Source organism: Oenanthe melanoleuca, chromosome 7 (assembly GCF_029582105.1).
Source record: "Oenanthe melanoleuca isolate GR-GAL-2019-014 chromosome 7, OMel1.0, whole genome shotgun sequence".
NCBI lineage: Eukaryota > Metazoa > Chordata > Aves > Passeriformes > Muscicapidae > Oenanthe > Oenanthe melanoleuca.
Window position 1 is genome coordinate 26,662,435 of NC_079341.1, and position 20,155 is coordinate 26,682,589.

General features: G+C 42.8%; 1 protein-coding gene across 4 annotated transcripts in view; it reads right to left on the reverse strand.

Moving 5' to 3' along the window:
• The window catches only part of SEMA5B (semaphorin 5B), a 257,508-nt gene extending 237,948 nt beyond the window's left edge, over window positions 1-19,560 (reverse strand). For 2 of the 4 annotated variants that reach the window (XM_056496469.1, XM_056496467.1), the window contains exon 1: window positions 19,277-19,560. The gene's annotated coding sequence lies outside the window, so the exon portion shown is untranslated. Of the gene's footprint in view, window positions 1-19,242 lie in introns of all 4 variants that reach the window. The other 2 variants (XM_056496470.1, XM_056496468.1) reach the window with 1 other exon arrangement.
• Window positions 19,561-20,155: the final 595 nt, after the last annotated feature.

A 20,155-nucleotide genomic window follows, 5' to 3' on the forward strand; every position in this document is an offset into this window, starting at 1 on the left:
ACAGAATGCATTATTGGGAACAATCCCACATTAAGAGATAAAGTGGATAGGCTGCCAGCTTTTTCCAATTCTAGTTAGCTTATGATTCACTAATAATTCTTCTTTGAGTTAAAAGGTTAAGATCCCCACTATTCTTACTGGTCTCTATAAATGCATGTTACCCAACAGACAGAGAGTAAAAGTTCTTCCTGTATGATGTGCTGTACTGTCACCTTGAGATTACTGAAATATCATGCAGTGAAGCCATTTCACCAAGAGATTTTATTTGCCAAATGATGGTGAGGATCACTTTAACTAGACCTCCTTGCACTTTGCAAAACAACAGAGCAGTTGCATCTTGTCTCTCTGAGTGAGTCTGAGTGTGCCTGGAAGTTATGCCTGGATGAAGGAAACAGGTTGTGATTAAGATCTACTGAGATACCTGGAGCAATTCTGGGCTCTGGCTACAAACACTGTCTGCATTCCTAGCAGCTGTAATGCACTTTCAGCTAAGGCTCCAAACTTCAACACACTTTGCATCAGCCCTAGACTAGGTGGACTAAGAGCCCACGCACATCTCACACTGCTCCTGGAAGATGACACAACACAAACAAAAGACAAAGTGAGCAGCTTTATGTACAGACTGGACAAAAGATGTGCTAAGAGCTGGAAGTGCTGGAGAAGCCAGTTATTTCAGGTAAGCAGCAAGGAGATATATTTGGAAAAGGAAGTTTTCCCATCTGTGGAAAACAAAGAAACTTGTTGTCACTCTAGAATTAAAAGCCTGTGTGGGTTACCAGAGATCAAGTAAACAATGTCAGGGGAAAGAAACAAAAGGAGGAGCTTCTGCAAAGATTCAGCTATCAGCCATGAATTGCCATGTTCAAAGGGAGACTCTGGGATTCAGAAAAGAAGCCAGCCAAGAAAGGAGCAGAGATTGTATAAGGACACTTTTTATTCTCCCTGATTTTTGATGTCCGTTCTACATGAAATGACAGATCTAGTGGCTTAGGAATTCTCTGAAAATCCTATTTCTCTTATCTGTCACACATACCTGGAGAGACAAATTGCTGTCCAGAATGAGCTGGGATCTAGAAATACAAGGATACAGAAGTGAAAAAGAGCACATGAGAAAACAAGTTTTACTCCCTGCTCATGTATGATGGTGGTTAAAAGCACAAAATTAAAATGCCTGTGGTAACACATTCCTGGCTTAGCCAGGCCGAGGTGAGGCCTCCCGACTAGGAAGAGCTGCAGGGCACACAAAAGCACCAGATGTTTGCCTGCTGAATGACTAATCGTGCCCTCACCCTCAGTAAAGTGTTCCAGTGGCATGAAGAGACACATTCTTGGCTTCATAAACAGCTAACGTTAGCATTCAGGAGAAAATGTCATTAAAAGTCTGTACTTCAGCAAAAGGTTGGAGTAGCTGAAAACTCCTAGTTCCCTTACCTCCCTGACCAGCCCCCCAGAGAGATGGGGAGGCTTTCTGGTGAAACACAAACAGCTGTAATCACTGGATTAGGTACAGTTCTGAGGACGAAAGCAAAGGACAACATCCAAGCACTGCAGCCTGCAGGGACTGGGCAGAGGAGGGAAGGGCCTTGCCCTGTCGGAAGGGCTGCAATCCTGTCAGCAGCAGCAGACAGGAGCCTGCCCATTTCTGACAATGCAGATGGGAACTGGGAGAGGAACAGAGGTTACAGGGCAAACAGCATGAGAAAGGTTGGAGCTCAGCCCGTTTGCATCCAGAAGAGCCACATAATTTAAAGAGCCTGTAAGAGAGGCAATTCAACTGAAGTTTGCTCTCACTCTTGGGGGAGATTTCTGACAGAAAAATGACAGAGACCTGCCCTCCTGCATTCAGCAGAACAGATCCACAACCTCTAAGGAGAAGCTAACACAGCAACACTTCCATGCATCAGGAACTCCAGCCTGAGAAACACTATTCTCAAATCCCTGACCAAGGAGGGCAGCCAGAGCCAAAATGCTCTTTCTGAGAAGCAGTGACTGGGATTATCCTTCTCAGACTGGTTTCAACCAATAGCAACACCCTAGAATTCTTTCTCTTTCTAGCAGATATTACACCCCTAGTAGAAGAAGACAAGCACAAGGATCTGTTGTTACATGAGTCCTTCCTGATGGGAACAGGATGCCAACCAAGCATGCTTTAGATTTTTTTACTAAAACTACCTGTCAGACTGCCAAAGGTATTAAATAACAAATCTGCTTATTTTCAACCATGACCACAGTTCAGCGCAGCCAAGTGAAAACAGTCTTTGCAGGTGGACAGCATATAAAGTGCTACACCCAGGCCCTGGAGAGGACACCCTGCCCTTAACGATGTGTATTCCAGCTGTACTGCACAGATGTTCAGTCCCTGTTCCAATTTAAAAAATACTGACTTTGGTAGACTCACTAGTTTAAAGGTAAAATACACTATTGGCTCTAACTTCAATTGTACAACATTGATCTATTCTACCTTCTATTAAAATACAATCTTGGTAGCCATCCATGTCGGATGCAGTAATGAAAACCAACTTGCTTCTACAGACCACAAGCCATTCTAAATGAGAGGAGCTGTTAACTGGGCACGCATGAAGGAGTGAAATGAAAAAACTCTGAAACAGTAAAGACATGCACAGTCCCCAAGAATACTTGGTTCAGATTAGAAGACAGGTATCTTCAAAAGACAGCCTGACCCAAAGACAGTGGAAGGAATTTTAAGATACTCTCTCCCTTTTATGTCAGTGGTCTTTGAATCAGGTCCATTGCTGTAAGTTCATAGCCATTCCATAAATTTTACATTCAGGAGGAACAAATACAGAAACTTGAGTAACTTTTAGATGCGTAGTCCATAAAGACAATTTGCTCTCCGCATTTCAGAACACATCAGAGCTGCTGCCAGCTAATCAAGCTGATGGAAATTTCAGTGGCCATTGGATGTACATTTGGAGAGGAGAGAGTGGGGATCATCTTCATTTGCAGCCCACTTCAAAGTGAAGTTATCTAGGGAATCATAGGAACATGGAATACAGACAAGAGAACTTTGGCAACTCCTTAGTAATCTCTTAGTCCTGAAAGGAAGCTCAACAACTAAAGCTAGTGTGCAAGCCTTAATGCACAGGAGAGGTCTGGCTTTCAGTTTGAATGCTGAGGTTTGGAGGCTCATAGCCAGCAGCAGCCACAGAGTTCAGCAGCTTGTTTCCAGTTCATGAACTTCATGTGCAAACTGGATTTCCACTTTGGGAAGAGGTGAAGGGAAATAATTCAAGTTATCATGCCTTCAGGGTCTATGTTTTTTTAATTTTTTTTCCACCCAGGCTGGCACATGTCACTAGGAGCAAAGCCAACACTAGACACTCAATGTGTCAAAGTGACTCACGGCTGATCATTGCTTGTTACTGGGAGCACAGATGTGGAAGAATCTAAGAACTGGAAATGCAAACTTCTTGCATCAAAGGAAGTAAGGGCGGCTAAGACCAGCTGTTCTGCAAATAATTTGGGGAATTAAGTGAAAGAGTTAGCAGCAGCTAACTGGTGGGAATCTACTTTTGCTGAAAGCACTGCTCCAGCAGGGCGGGTTTCAGAGATAATGCTGCCAGTTTGAACTAGAACATCTTGTTTTTAATAGCATGTACCTGTCCTTCCTGCTGTTTTGATGAAAGAAAGGGTCATTTCAAATGGAAATCACCAAATGGGAGCTATGCTTCAGACTGATAATTTCCTATGCATATAACTAATATACAGGGACTAGAAACCATTTAAAATACATAGCAATTTTCAGGTAATCTTCTAAAATAATCTCAGATTAATTCTTACAACTCTTACAGTTCTTACAAGAAAATGCTGTCTTCTTTTTTTTTTCCTTAAGCATTATTACTTCAACAGGTATACTCTGATACTGACTTCCCAGTGTTTGCCAAGGCATTGAGTGAGCTGCTGGTAGAGATGAGTTTAGAAGTTAAAACTCACCAATTTCCAGGTTTCTATTTAAGCAATCACAGCACACGTCTCTCTTTCTGAGTCAATTTATGTCCCTTTCTAACTGTTACAACAGACCAAAGCAGGTGACATTTATACAGAATTACTTGAATGCAACCAATATTAATACTTATGATTCTATAGGTGGCCCAGACTAAGTGTGCCCAGAGCTTTACAAAGCCCAGATACCAAAGCCTTAAATATCACTGTGAAGTACTATTTGCTTTTTAGGGGGGGCTGAGTAATGAACTATGGAGTGTTCATGGGACACGTTCATATTCACAGAGTAAGCATGTGACATGACTTGATGCTAACCATGAAGTCCAGGTCATTCCCAGATGTTTCAAGTATTCTCTGAGTCTTCAACCAATGTTAAGCTCAATAATCCATTTTGCCCTTCCTTCAGTTTTCAATCAGAAATGTTCTCCATAAGAGGCACAGAGAAGATGCAAGAAGACCATGTGTTCTGAACAACCTCATTAAGGACAGACATCCACATAGAGAAATTTTGTAGGGTGGAGGGACCAGTCACAATAAACTATTGTTTTGTTCTCTAAACAAATTTTGGGGCTGTGTGCACTGTAATGTACATACCATTTAACCTTTTAACACTGTTAGTTGTAGGTGCCAATAAACTCAACAAGGGCACATTTGAAATCAGTCTCACCTAACTGTAAAATCGATGCTACCTGTCACAGCACAGTAAAATGCTGCAGTTCCAGCTCTACTGTATTGTTGCACCCCCCCCCCCACCCACTGCATGAAAACACACACAATGCTCTCTATGATGCTGCAGTCCTGTTAAAACAATTTTCATTAAATGCCTCAAAGAGCTAGAGATTGCTATCTGAAAACACAGGGAAAGCATTTAAACCACAAGGTGCTTGGATTTCAGATGGATTCCCACTGCTCTTTGAGTTAGTCAGGCAGAGGTTCCACATGAGTGGCACTGCACAAGTTGCTATCCACAGAGTAACTTCTCATCCCCAAAGAACTTTTGATCTCAATGAACAAAACAGACTAAATGTACCCTAGTGCTCATTCACAGTGGAAAGTTGAGGCAGAGAGCACTCATCAGACATCCTCCTGGAGCTGGTCTAGACTTCCTGTCCCAGCAACATCTGACCTCTGCGTCAATTAGAACTTCCTGCAAAAAGGAAATTATTGCCCAATAATCCAGGATGTAAATCTAAATTGCAATAGGTAATTCCTGTTAACTCCCCAAGTGGATAGTGTATTGCACAGTCAGAGCATCTTCTTGTGGTTGAGAGGATTACATTAAACCACATAAAGTCACTTTCTAATTACCATTGCACCTCAGGCAGGAGATGCAACCACTGCACAGGTAGGCACACCTGTGATAGCTGACAAGGCACAGGTTGTATTAGCACTACCAATATCCAGGTACTTACTTGGGCAGTTGACACCTTTGCTGTCAAACTAGAGCCCTGAGGGCCATGAAGGAACAGTGACCTTTCAGAGCTAATGTGCACAGAGAAATAAAACTCTAAACCTAAAGATGCCAAAGAGGTTAATTTTTTTAAGTGATCTGACCAGGTTCAGCTACATCTAAAAACTCCAGTGAGGAATAAAGAAGACAGAAACTGTCAGGACTTTTGTAAGTTCATGCGTGAGTGATGATGGTTTTATGAATTTAACCCATCCAAAGACAAGTAGGTGCCAAGAACTCTTCCCAATAACATGGTATCATGCAACATCCCACTTCCCCTCTTGGCTCAGATATTCCAAAGTCTCCTCCAAATGCCTACTCCATTCCCTGCAATCCTGAAGAAAAGCCAGGAAGAGGCTCAGTACATGTGACATGCTGCACTCAAACAGCAGGAAGGGTGTTTTGGCTGCTGACTCCACAGTAAACCCTTTCTTTTCATTAAGGGTATATCCAAACAGCATTTTACTGGCAGACACAGTCTTCTGCTCAGACTCAAGACTGAGTCATTTACAAGCCTTGTTTGCCTGCATCCTTAATTGGGGATCTCATTTGGCTATGGCCTCTTACCTCTCTTTCCCACATAAGAAACTCCAGCTCAGGAGAGGAAGTGCTTTAAACTCTGGTTAATTAACTCAGCAAGAGAAAGTCAGAGCTCCAAATCTGCCCTCCCCTATCAGAAACTCCTTACCCTGCAGTTAAGAAACATGAAGATGCTGACAACTCTTAAACACTCCTCCCACAGGAAATATATTTCTCCCATAACTTCTGAGGAATTACTCCTATACAGTCTCAACATAAAAAAGTTACGGGAAACAGTGACACCCACACATAGGCACGCCTTCCCAGAGGCAAGCACAGAGGCACTGAGGACAGGCACATGGCTTTTGTGCTATTCACATACAGCTTTCAACCTCCTAGATGAGTTGTGCAGTGAAGACAAGGATGTGCATTTGGGACTAAATTGTCCTGTTCTGGCACGACATGTTCAGGAAACTGGAACCTGCACCTCTCTCTCAGCTCTGCCACTGACCGCACACCCCAGTCGTAAGCCACAGAACCCCAGCAGCCAAATCTGACAATGAGGTGCCCTACCTACAGGCATGGTTCTGAGATCCCTAGTGTCTCTAACTCTCCATGATTTCCATCTGCTTTGAGCTCTTAGGACCTGATACCAGAAATGCATTACCAGACATCCAAAAATAGATGCTGTACCTCATTAGTCTGTATGAAAAGCCATGTCCCTCTTCTGTTCTACACAAGTAGCATACAGCCACATACATTTTAGTACAGCTACCTCTATTAATACAACATGGGGATGTTGCATATGTGCCCTAGTCTCTCTCTCTCCCTTTCACTTTATCCTTCCCTAAAATGGAAATAAATAATACTCAAAAAGCATGGCAAAGCACTCTGTAAACCCCAAATGACTGGTTCTGTAGGTGTGAAGTATTCATAAGAAGTATTTCTTTTCGAACTGCAAAAAAGCTGGTTGCTGTGTTTCCTAGCTGTGTTTAGCAGACCTCTCTGCTGTGCATATCTGAAGCACACATCAGGGAAAGAAATGCTGTGATAATCAACTCCAAATCCCACAATCTATTTGTTCTAGTAATTAAAGAAATATTTACTTAGGAAGCAGGTTTACACAGGACAAATAGTTTCTGAGAACAAATATGATTTAATTATATATAAGTGCAAGAAGCATGCTACCTATTAAGTAGATTAATTTATGCTCACCAAAAATACAGACAAAATTGGTCCTTGGCTAATAATTTTCTATGTTGGATAAAAGAAATGGTAAGGAAGTGTTCACAGAGCTGTTGGCTTTAGAAGCTTGAGTGTGATCAGTACTTGTTCAGAATAAGTCCTCTGCATAAAACAGCTTCATTTACTCACAACATTTTATAAATAAATTGTATTCTGAATTGTCAGAATTGTTCATTAATGACACTTATAACAAAAAAAAAAACCTTTATTTTTTAACACTTACCATAAGTATTCATAACATATTCTTCAACAGCACTCGGCCTTGCTTTATAGGAAAAAATAATTTCCCAGAATGTACAGAGACTATTTCAAGGCCCTTCCTTAATATAAAGAATCCATCATATTTCTGCTGTCTAACAAGAAAAAATGTTTGTGGCTGCAGGACTGCCTTTCACTGCCGGCCTCTATGAGCTTAGACAAGAGACTTGACTTTTCTTTGTCTCATCCTCTTTCCTGGTGAAAAATCAATTTGTTCACTTAAGACTGTAAAGGACAATGAAATGGATGTGTTATATTACAGCTGGATAGGGCACAAAATACTAATGATGACTGTTTTTGTAAATTCTTCTTCCTGTCCTCTGCATGTGCTACTAAATATAGTGGAGCAAGACAGTTCTAATTGATTCTTGTCTTTGTTCTTACGGCTGCCTTTCATTTTCTGCATAAGCTTCCTTTCTTTTCAACATCCTTGAAAGCCAATAAGAATTTACTGGCATCCCACCACAGTTCAATGTGCTGTTACCACCTGGTTTTATCCCAACCAGAAAGATGGCTTTTCACATTCGCTCCTGTGTTTGCTAGTAAGCAGAAGACTTCAATTTTCAAAGATACAGACTTTAGCCTACAAGTAAAGTTTTTAGCAGTCTTGATGAAATGGAATATCACCAGCCTTGTGTGTGAAAATTCAGAAATTAATAATTTTAAGAGCATTTCCAGATCCTACCATGGTTTAGCTTCTGCTGAGTTCAGCTGAGCATGTGTTCAGCTTAATGGTGGAGGTTTGGTTGATGCTGCTTGAGCTAGGGGAATGGACTAGACAATGTGTTACAGTCTGTTCTATGAAAGTCTAGCCACCAATATATTAAATTAGTGTCTGACTTTATCAGATGCAGCTCATAATCTTTAAGTCTTAGCCTTTAAAAAATACCAAAAAGAAATTTAGAAGGATATAGGAGAAAGGAAACACAACCTTTGAACTCCACTGTGAAATGGAGGGGCTAGCAAAACAAAAAGAGCTTTGTAGTACTTTGGAAATTAAGACCAGACCATTTCTATCAAATAAATGCTGTTGTAGCTGAAACAACACAGATTGCAGACACATTTGTAGATTTCTGTTTTACAGAGAAGCTGAAGTTTTGGTGAAAGATCTTCCTACATCAATCTGCTTTGAAGTGCTTCCTACAATCATGATAATCTGTTCCAGAAACTGGTCATAATAGAAAACACTATTTCAATGCAATCTACAAAGCACATTTCTAAAAAAGCTTTCAGTTACACCTTAATTGTAAATATGCCACCAAGCCACTCACTTCTTCACTGGGGAGAGTTGGCTGTGGTAAGCACACATTTCCTGATCTCCTGCCTTCTAATCATGTCTATCAAGTCTTTGTGACTGACAGACATGTTAGCTCTGCTATTCAAAACAAATAAGAGACACCTAAATTATACTGCTGTATTTTAAAGAGGCACTGTCAGGTGGAAAACATGGGGCCATCTCCTTCAGCTCTGACTCAGGTAGCATGCCAGTTCCAAAAACCAAATATTCATTGGATAAGAATTGCAAAATGTGAACCTTTGGGTTTTTTTTTTTAAGATGAAAAAATCCAATTTTAACTTGCAAAAATTGAACTCTTCCTACTGATGCCCCTTGTTGCAGGGTCAGGGTCCTCTCCCTTCAACAAATATCTTAGACCATTAGAACTACATGTATCAGATTATTTCCAATTCTTTAAACTATTAATTTAAACCCCTGTTTCTATCAGGTAGAAGTCTGCCATGGAAATAATCCCACTGGCTCACTGAAGCACTTCAGTAGTTCATTTGGTCTATTTGTGAAGAGAAGTCTTACTCATCTGAAGTTAAATCTTCAGAAGTTTTGTTTTTTTTCCTTTCCACAGTTGAATCAGTTTGGGAAAGGAAAAAAAAAAGCAAGCCTCATTATTTTACTCCTGTTTCTAATCAATTACTTCTGCATCTTATGCTCAAACATGTGGAAGCCTAAAATTCAGCAGAAATAGAGATCATGTTGCTTCAAGTTTTTGTTTTAATTAAAACTAAAAATGCTTCTATTGGTGCTAGGTTTTGCAACAGCATAATCTGGCAGACCTCATTTTGGAGAGTGCCTCCAGACCAATATCATCCCTGTGCAATCTGGTTCCATAGGTACAAACTTGTCTTTGATTTTTTTGGGCTCACATTACAGTTCTCAGCCAAGCACAATCGCAGCTCTTCACTGAGACTGCACTCATCTATCTGTGAATAGAATTGGGCTCTTGAACTTTTCATGGATGTCTAAGCCCTCTGAGAGCTTTGTAAATGGATAGCAGAGTAGGCTGCCAGAAAACAAAGGGTTTTCATTAAATGATAACATCTTTCCAAACTAAAATCAGAAATTGTACTACTTATGGGAAGATTCGAGCCCTCTCAAACCACAAGTATCACAGTTAAGGTTAGTGCAACCCAACCCAATACTACTATAACTTTTGCAAATAATTTAACTGTATGCCTTGTGTTAGCAATCAAGAACTTAGGCCAGTAAACTCTCATCCACAGGTCATTTTACTGAAATTAATAACACTCTGAATTTGTACAGATTGCAAAAGTGATTTTGATTCTGCAGCTTCAGATCTTACACACAAGAATGGAATGTCTTCCTTACCAGAAATTCTGCCTGAACTCTGCCCTCAGTTAGTTTAAAATGTATCTTTTCACCTTTCCTGCATCACAGTGCTCCTGAATGAGACTGGTTATGCCCAGGCAAAGTGCAGACAGATGTTTTGACATTTCCCTGCAGAGAGCTCCCCTGATACAACGCTGCTCTGATTTACGAGCAATGTTCCTGCTGCAGTCCCCAGCCAGCTCCAAGCCATCCTCCTCTGCCAGTAAAAACCTGCTGTTGCTTTTAACCACTGCAGCCACTCCACTTCTTCACCAGGCATGTAACACACCAGGTTCCTCATACCAAGAGATTCCTACACCACTATCCTTTTTTTCTGCAGTCCAACTTCACATTCCTTATGTTCTGCTGTCTATCTGCTCAGTTCTGCTCTAAAACCTTTGCTGTTTCAGTTCTCCCAAACTTTGTAGCTGTCAGTACTACTGTCTTCTTTGGCCAGTAGCATCCTTAGAAAGTTCAGGGAAGAGCCATCAGGCAATAAGGATGGAAAAAAACATCAGAAAATCCAGTATCATATTGAAATATTATAGAAAAAATAAAAGATTACTTGACTGCAAATCAAAGTACTTCCACAGCAGCAAAACGTGATTCTCCTCTTTCGATAAGAGCTAACAGGACCAAGAGCCTAGCAACTAAGAGGCAACAACTGCAAGAGTTGCAAAATTTTAAGCACTTAACCAAGAATTGTAGGATGTTCTCTCGTTTCATAAATACTTAAATCAAAATTGGATATTCATTTAGAACAATTGACCAGCTTGAACAAGAATCGGCTCAGGGAAGTTCTGGGCCTTAAGGAAAGCAGAAAAAATTACTCAAAGCACCTTTCTGGAGTCCATCACTGTGGGAGGAAGGACCAGATGGTGAAGAATCTCAGGAATCAAAAGTAAAATGCAAACTAAAGGGTAAAATGTTAAAACCCTGTTCACATGTGTTCTCTCACAGGTCAATGAACTCCATTTGAATAAAGACCAAATGGCCAAAGACTGCTTGCCCAAAGCACATCATCCTCAAATCTGCCCATGAGCTTTCAATGCAAAATTAAATTTAGACTTGTCAGCCTTGATGTGCTTTGTTCTGATGAAACCAGGAATGAAATATAGCACTGGCAGTAATCTTATCCAGTCATCTTAAGTAATTTAGCATCTTGGATGCCTTACCTTAAGAGCTTTGCAGAGAAATTTTTGGCAAAAAAAGGATGGCATTGTAACTTCAGCCTTCTTAAAATTAACTCACACCAGCTATTCTCAGTAGTACCATCATTATCTGTGAAACTGTGCTCAAATGAAGAATCAATAAATAAATATGAAGAAGAAATGTGGGGGGAAAATGAAGTGCTATTAGCATTCCAGGAGTATAATAAACTCATAATTCTCTGAGGCAAAACAGTGAAGCCTGGATTTGCAAAGCTACCATATACAAGGAGGTGTGCAAAACTCATTCCAAATATAAGCTGGTTTAATATTTCAAAGACTCATTAGAGGGAACACATAGCATTAGCAAAATCATGGTTTGTATTCCTGATGTACTGTCCTAGACAAATACCGAATCTAGTAAATTACTCTCTCGGGAACAATTTCTGTTGGCTAAGGTGGGGAAATGTTAAATTTTAAAGATGTTAATCACTTGTTTTTGTTTTATTTCAACATGCGTGTATAGATGCATGCCTGGTATGCATATGAAAATGCAAAATACAGAAATAACCCCTAGTTCATCTTGAAAATGTTGGGACTGATAGTGCACATGCAAGCAGGGTACTTATTTTCTCTAACCATAGTCACACTAACTTAGACTGAACTATTTAGATGAGTAAAGGATTTGCACGATCAAGTTATGTATTGGCAATGCTGAGCATGGAGATAAACACGTAGTCTTGTAAGGCACAGGTTCAGGGCTTTGATGCAGGAAAGCAACAAGATGAAACATTTCATAAGATTTAACTAAACTTACAGAATTAAGTAATTGACTAAGTGTTTGCAGGGCTTGTAACCTTGCCTCTTCCACTAACACACTCTGTGAACTTGAGCAAGTCCCATTAGACCAGCTTTTCACAGACCTCAAAGTTTAATTTGTACAGACTCCAGTCGCTGGCAACCCTACCTGGTGCCCATCTGCATCATTATTCATGATATCTTTCACAGATGAGCACAAAATTCTTCAGGCCACAGTCCTTTTATGCCTCACTTTCTGTCTCTGATGATTATAACTTCTGACTATTGAGCATGGATGTTAAAATGGAAATAAGGCTAAGATGTACTATTATATCACTTGATTATCCTCACAAAGCAGGAACTGTGAAATTTTTCATATTATGTGTTACCTCACCTCATCCTTTGTCAGTATTGGAACAGCACACAGTCACAGTGTATATTCCTATTTTGCTCATGTTTAGCAAGTACGTATCTTTATGCTACCACAAGCCACTAATGATATTCTTCCCCCGTTGTCTTTTATTTTAAGTAGGTGGTTGAAAGCTGCAATTACAACTAAAAGCTAAGCTCTTTTAGACCAGAGGAGCACATTAGATACAGGCAAAAACTGAGTCTCAGCTTTGTACTTCTGATGAACATGCACTTCATATGTGGAATGGAAGCCAAAAAGGTCAGAGAATGAAATATTAAGTGTTTTATAAATATAGACTGATTGCCCTGTCCAAACCATGTGTTTGAAAATCTCCTCCTGGCAGACAATCATCTTCAATCAGGAAGGGAGAGCAAAGAAAGGAACATGAGGCAGGGCAGGGGGATCTGTAATCACTCTAAGGAACTTCTGAGACCTAGCCAATTTTTCCTTCCATGTGTTATATATATACAGGTTCCAAAAGCATCTCCTTCTGCATTCTTCAATTTACTATATTACCCTGTTGAACTGAGTTATCCAGAGTGAACTTCCTACCCTTTTCTCTCTTGCTTTATTTTTCCCCCTATCTTTGACGTGCTGTAAATTAGCACCATAGGAGATAAATAAGCAACCTTTAGCTGAAACAGCAGGCTAAACAACTTCCACGTGGCCAAGTAACACAGCAAAGCAATTAAACCTGCCCAACAGGCCATCTGTAGTCAAACTCCTCTTCCCTTAAGAGGCTGGCCCCAAAGTATTCCCAGATTTAGTTCCTAATCCTACCTCTGAGTTGTGCAGATGGTTCCACAGCACCCACTCAAAAACCCCTTTGAAGTTACTATGAATCCACACATCTGGGTAAGCTTGTTGTCCCTGATTCTATTGCAAGAATGAGGATGTGGCCAAGGTCTCATGGAAGCGTGTTTCCTGTCCTTCAGGATCTGCTTCTTTCCCACAAAACTAGTCATAATTGTCACAGGTATGTTTTGGAACGACCAATTTGATCTCTGAGTCAGGACACTTTCATACCACGTATGAAATTTTTATTCTGTTACCCTTTCAAATAAAATTGAAGCTATTTTTTCATTTTCACTCTACATCAGTAACCTGCACAGGGTTTGCACAAGGTTTGCACTTGAAATGAAAAATACTAGTTTTAAAATGACAAACACTGAACTTACAACATTACTACTAAAAAAAGCTCTCTCTGTGTGTGGAAAAGCATAATTCATTCACTGATACATGCACCCACATTTTCTCCATGGAGTTTCACAAATTCACATGCACTCCCAGCACTAAATTTTACATTTCGATCTAGGCATTAGCTATAAAAGATGTGTAAAATTGTATGTAGTCAGACAGAAGCTGTTCCCTACTGGCTACAAAATAAGCACCTTAGGTGGCTCCAGGGTATAAAATTATTCCAAAAGGGGTGTGGAAAAAATTACGTTGCATAAATTGATTCCAGATCCACCTGTTCCAGGTGCCAGGAAATATATTTTGTTAAAGCCATCTGGTTGTCTTAAAAGCTAACAGTTTTTGAAGACTATGGCACAAACAATCTGGAAAACTTCTGAAGCCAAAAACCCTTAAACTGCAAGTGGCTTATAGATCATCTATGCAGGACTTAGCTGAGCTGCTCTGCAGGACTGCAGATGGACTCTGCTTAACATCTGAGATTATCTGGCATCAGGGTACGTCCTCCACAGCACAGAGGCTTCAAGGCTGCTGGAGTATCCATTTGGCATCACCAGATCCTAGCATGATATTCCCAGTTACAGAATGGGTTTGCCTCATGGGCCTGAAGTTGTGATGAAGCTTTTGAGTGCAGCAAAATATTTGGCAGAAATAAAATTGATGACTGTGACTTTTCTCTGCAGGTGGCTATGTCCTGGCTGGTCATGTGTTGCTGCATCATGGAGAAAATCAAACCTTTGAAACTGGCACTCTGCAATTTATTTAACTTGCAGCAACAGCCTAATAGGGAGAATGTTACCTAGACTAACAAGCCCATAAGCATTTCGCTACAGAGGTCAGACACTGCTACAGTTTGTGTTTATCAGGGTCTGGCTGTGCCGGGTGCTGTTTCCCGGAGACACATTAACAACAATGAAGAACATGCAGCACCTCGTAAGATCAAGCTCCTTCACAGCAGCTTCTGGGAAGAAAATATTCTGTGCTCTCCCCACAAATGACTCTTTTCTGAACACCAATGAAATTACATATAAGATTTATAAACTCTCAAGGTGTTCACAATTGATTTGGGGATTAAAACTAGTAATCAGCATGTTTATTTATTGTCTCATTTAGAGCACACTAGAAAGTAAATAAAGACACACCAGTCCTTAACCAGCACAGTGCTTTGGTACATGTTTAATTATAAACACATGAATAGCCCTGCCACCAATTCAGAGTCATACTTTCTAACTTGGTAACATCCTTCACATGCAAATTACCTCGCAAGTTATTACAGTCAGAAATAAAACAAACCTGCTTGGTCTGTAGATACATTTTTGATAACAGTAATACTTCTGAACTATTACTACTGATATACTCATCTTCACAAAATCACCTTGAGTGATTTTTTGTGGGCCTTAAAAAAATTGTGCTTTATCTGAATTCTAAAGCAGAGGTAACTTTGGAGTCACAGCGCTGTAGTCAAGGAGACCCTGTGTGCTGAAAGTCACAGTTGTGCTGTCAGAGCTTTGCTGCACTTTACTCACATGGTTTGAGCCTGGGGTAAGAAATAGCGGCTGTCATGCAGTAAATTTTTTTTGGACAACAATGAGAACAGCGGGGAAATAAATACTGAGGTTAACTGTGCTTGAAGAATAATCTCCAGCAAGCAAAGCACTGTCCACACAAGTTGCAGGCTCAAAGAGTTGTCAAAGTCTCACACTTAGCTCCCACTGAAACTATTGAAAATTTTCACCATGGACAGAAATGGGATGAGTCCTGATATTGGGCACACTGGACAAGTCAGCAGTCTAACAGCAGGAGAAACAATCCCTACAATAAAAAGTATCAGACATAGTGCCTTCAGTGAGTTGATTTTCATTTCCTTAATAACAGAACAATTACAAAGAGGTGTTGACTTGATCCTCAGAAGCAGCAACACTCGGACACAGACCATTTCAAGCACAGCAGGGGTAGTGCAATATGCCACGGCTTGTCTCCTGGACTAAATTGCAAGGATCCAACCCAAAATTGTGGCAGTTCACCTTCACAGTATTCAGTCTGTAAAAGGTAAGTCCGTCATTTAAGACTGATTTGGTGATTTCAGCGTGATTTAGTACTTACACAGCCGCTACACAATGAACACTGATGAATTTTACCCCTAAAGAACCATTCTGAATTGTCTCTACCACACTCTGCAGGTAATTAAATTTGCCTTTTTCAGTTTTATACCAGAAATTATCTCGTGGGCATGATCTGCAGCAAGGCAAATCCAGTTAAAGACTTCACACTGGACTGCACCTAAACTCTGATCTCAGCACTACCCCAGCAGTGGAACACCTTCACTTAAAACAACTGACTCCCTACTCCTAAGCATGTCCCCTCTCTTGAGACTGCCCCTGCTGCTGCAGCTCTTGCCATGAAGGCAGTGAGCAACACTTAGGACACCTGACAAAGATAGAGTCCAGTGCATGGCTTTCCTATGACCGACCCTCAGTAAAATTGCCTGCGGCTCCCAGTAAAAAATGAACTAATAAATGCTAATCTAATAATCCAGGCATATAGATAAATGAAAGGTGAAAAGGCTTTTAAATGCATTCTAAAACCAATATTTTATGAGATGGATCAATATATTTCTCTAGGCTGGAAACAAATGAATTCTCAAAGAAAGTTAAATTTAGAGAAGAAATTGTTTGGTTTTCTTACAGCAAACAGTGATGACAATTCCTTGGAGGGCATTTATACCAACAGCACTCCAAAGCTAGGGCTTCACCATGCTTTCCTTAAAACCAGTACAGTAAAAACAGGGTAAGGTTACTGTTGTCAACCTACTAAATGTGAACAAAACTAGCTTTACAATCATACAGCATTGTCCTTAATTTCCAATCCTTCACCAGCACATGGAAGTGCTGCAACCACAAAGTAACACAATTACAGCTTAGATCTTTCATCTTTTAGAAAGTCAATTAACCTCTCTGATGTCTTTGCAAGGAATCACCTGAATATGGGCTACCGGATAGCACCCTGAATTCCCAGATCCCAGCTGACAGAGCATGCACCGGCCAGCGCTCAGGCAGGGAGGCGGCAGCGGCAGATCGCTCCCTGGCACTGTTGGATACTGCCCCCTTTTGCCGAGCAGCAAAGCAACAGCCTGAGCTGCACACTGAAACTTTGCCCGGCATCTATTTGTTTTCGGGAAGATATATTCATGCAGATGGTCTTATTTAACCCTAGTATGTCTGTTCGCATGATTGCCCTGACTAAAATAGAAATCTATTGTTCGAGCCATGTTTAATATCAGAGTGAGCCTGCTCCCCAGGAACTTTCCCCATAACAGGGCCCTATCGTGTCTCAGCCCAAGTCAAGCAGCACTTTTACAACTGACTACAAAGTAAGAAGAAAAGTGTTTATAGTTTGGGGGTATGTTCCCCCAGGTCAGCTGTCAGCCTGGAGAATAAAAGGCAATCACAGTGGATGACCAAAACCAATTTGTTTGGGAACTTTATTTATCTTACTGCAAAGCAACTAAAATTCCATGGCACCACTTGTATCGAGCTTCTTTTGGGCTACCACATTCCTACTGAACCCATCCCCACGCCATCATTTCCAGTCAATGTGAACTGATCAAGGCCAGTTTGCTAAAAGTCGTTTTCTATGCAGAACCTCATCCCCCGCATCTCTCTGTTCAAGCCTTTTGTCCTCTGGGGTTGTGCTTTTTCACTTGCTGGAGTTTGCACATTTTCTCCTCCCTGGTTGCCCCAGCTTTTTGCAGGAAGGGAGGGAGGTCACAGAGGGCAGCCACTGCCAATTCCATCAGCCTAACAGGCTGGGAGGATGAACAAAGCAAATATCTATATTCTGAAGGGTGGGATCTATCTGTCTCCCCCATGACTTCAGGATTAGCATGTCCCTGGTAGGGGAGGACAAAAACTTGGCTTCTTTGATGAAAGAAAACAAGATAGAGAGAAAAACAGAGCAACTTGCCTAGACTTCGCTGAAAATGCAAGAAGCATAACATAAAATACAGATTCTGTACTATTTCCTACTGCCGAGTCTACTTATCATCCAATCCAATCAGAAAAGTTTTAGTGTAAAAGGAGAAAAAAATGAAAGATATAGATGATTCAAGTGTCTGTTTAAAAATTAAATCTCTGTTAAAAATCTGGATAAATATCAGCAGGATTTTTCTTATCCGCTGCCACTTTGTCTGCAGTTATGACCAGTTTTGGGTGCTTACAAATCAGATGTATAATCACAGATGTGTAAGTACTTTTCTGTATGAGTAGTTTGTTCCAGCTACCCTCACTCCTCCTCCTTGCCTTCACTCACCTGGGATCTCTACTGATCTCAAGCAGCAGTAAGAATCAAAGCCCATTATAACTTCCAGTTTAGTTGGTTTCTATTTTGTTCAAAGTGCAGTCAGCCTGGGGTCTTAGCCTACCACTGAACCCATCCAGAGGCAAAGACATCAAACCTCTTGCAGCTCAGACTATAATTTAGGAAAAGAAGTATTATCTGTAATGAGAGGGAGCACTTGCACAGCAACAAAAAAAGGAACTTTACTACAGTTCCTAACCGATATATCTATACATAAATAGTTTGAATAAAAAAGAAATGGGGAAACAAAATAAATGTAAACCCCAACCAAAAACAGATAAATAAATTAGGGGAAAATAAAAACCCAGCAAAACAGAACCTGGCATCTACCATGTCTGGAGACCTTTTTTAAGGACAGGAAATTATCTAAGAGTCTAAACTGAGCCAAGAGAGGACAGTGAACCTTTTAGGACATAGATACTCCTAGATACTTAATACTCCACCTAAAAGCCCGTGAAGAGAACAGGTTCAGGACCGACTTGGCAAGCACACCTTTTGTTTGTTTCCTCTGAGGCATAACAGTAAGCGTGCTCCTGGTCAGCACCAGGAGCAGATGGTAGTGGTGGAAAATACAGCTCTCCAACTTTGGTGTAGATATTGGAGCTGGATCAACAAAGGTTGTTTTTGGAAATCCTATCCCCCCTCCATACACTCCCCATAAGTTTCTAACAATGCGCGGAGCTAAGGAGCACCACAAGGCTCTCTGCTTCCCTCTCCCTCTCCCCTTCGCTTTTGATCTCCATCAGGACGTGAGCTGAAATTTAATGGGCCACCCCTACTACAAAGACAAATTACCATCTGAAAAACAAAAATCATTAATATCCCTTGGTCTAGGCTATCCGGCTTCCCACCACTGCACCCCTTTGCTCCCGCCACAGCCCCCCTCAGCGGGTTTAGGAAGAGCTGGAAAGGTGGCGGGGAGAGGAGGGAAAAAAACCACCTCCACTGCCACATCCGAGCTAGCGTGGTCTCCAGAGCTGCCGGACTGCGAACATAGCAACAAAAAGAAAGCCCCTTCGGCTCCCCGGCGGGCAGGGGGACGGCGCGCCGAGCGCCTGGCACAAACACAGCCCCACGCCCCTCAGGTCGCCCCCGGCCCCCCATCACCAGGCGCTGCGCCGGGGGCGGCGGAGACGCGCAGCAGCCCGAGAGCTGCCACCTCCCCGGAGCCCCTTCCCAGCGCCGCCCGCTCGCCCCGACCCCGCCAAGTTGGGAAGTTTGCTCGCCCCCCGGCTCGTCCCGCCGCCCGCCCCCCGGGCCGCCGCCGCGCTGCGCTTACGGGGCGGCCGCCGGGCTCCCGGTGCGGGGCTCACCGGCACATCGCGCTCCGGCTGCCGCAGGAGCGGCTGGGCTCGGCTCGGCGGGGCTGGGCTCGGCTCGGCGCGGCTGGGCTCGGCTTGGGGCGAGCAGGGAGCGGAGCGGCGGTTCTGCCCAGCCCGGCGCTCAGGGAGTGCCGCCTCGGGCCATGCGAGCGCCGGCGGGCAGCGTCCCCGCGGTGCGGCCAGAGTTGGGACCGAAGTCCTCCCGGGCGCTCCGCTGTCTCTTCCAGGCGGCTCCTATCAGCACGGCTTCAACTCTTTCCATCGGAGACCGAGGGGAGGAGGAGAAGGAGGAGGAGGAGGAGGAGGTAGGGAAGGAGGAGGGAGCTAGGGGCTGGCAGCCCCAACTCGCACTGATGTCAACTAATATATTCAAAGTTCAACAGGGCATTTCTTTAGCAAGCGAATCGCCCTCGCCGCCTTCCTCGCTGGTCGCAGCCGGCCTCCCCGGGCCGGTGGGGGGTCCCGCGGAGCACAGCGGCGCTCCCGGGCCAGACCCTGCGGAGGGGAGCGGAGGGGCCGGCCCAGAGAGAAGGTGGTCGCGGATGGGGGATGGCACACTTTTCAGGCGGGCAGGTTCAAGTGCCGCCGGTGTGGGGAGGGCTGGGGGTGGAGGTGAGGCACCAGACAAGAGCGAAAATAATCCACCGAGCGGCGGAGTGATGTTTGTGTTTAAATCCAGCCTCTTCCCTCCCGGCTGGAAGGGGCAGGGCCGGCTGCGTTGCTGTGGTTGTGATGGGAGAAGGGCGCGGGGAAGCGGCTGCGCTGGGGCTCGGAGAGGCGCCGCCGGGCTCCGGGCTCCCTCGCAGCCAGGACACGCCGCCGGCCGGGGCTCGCACCGAGCCCTGCACCGAGCCCGGAGCGGAGCGCGGT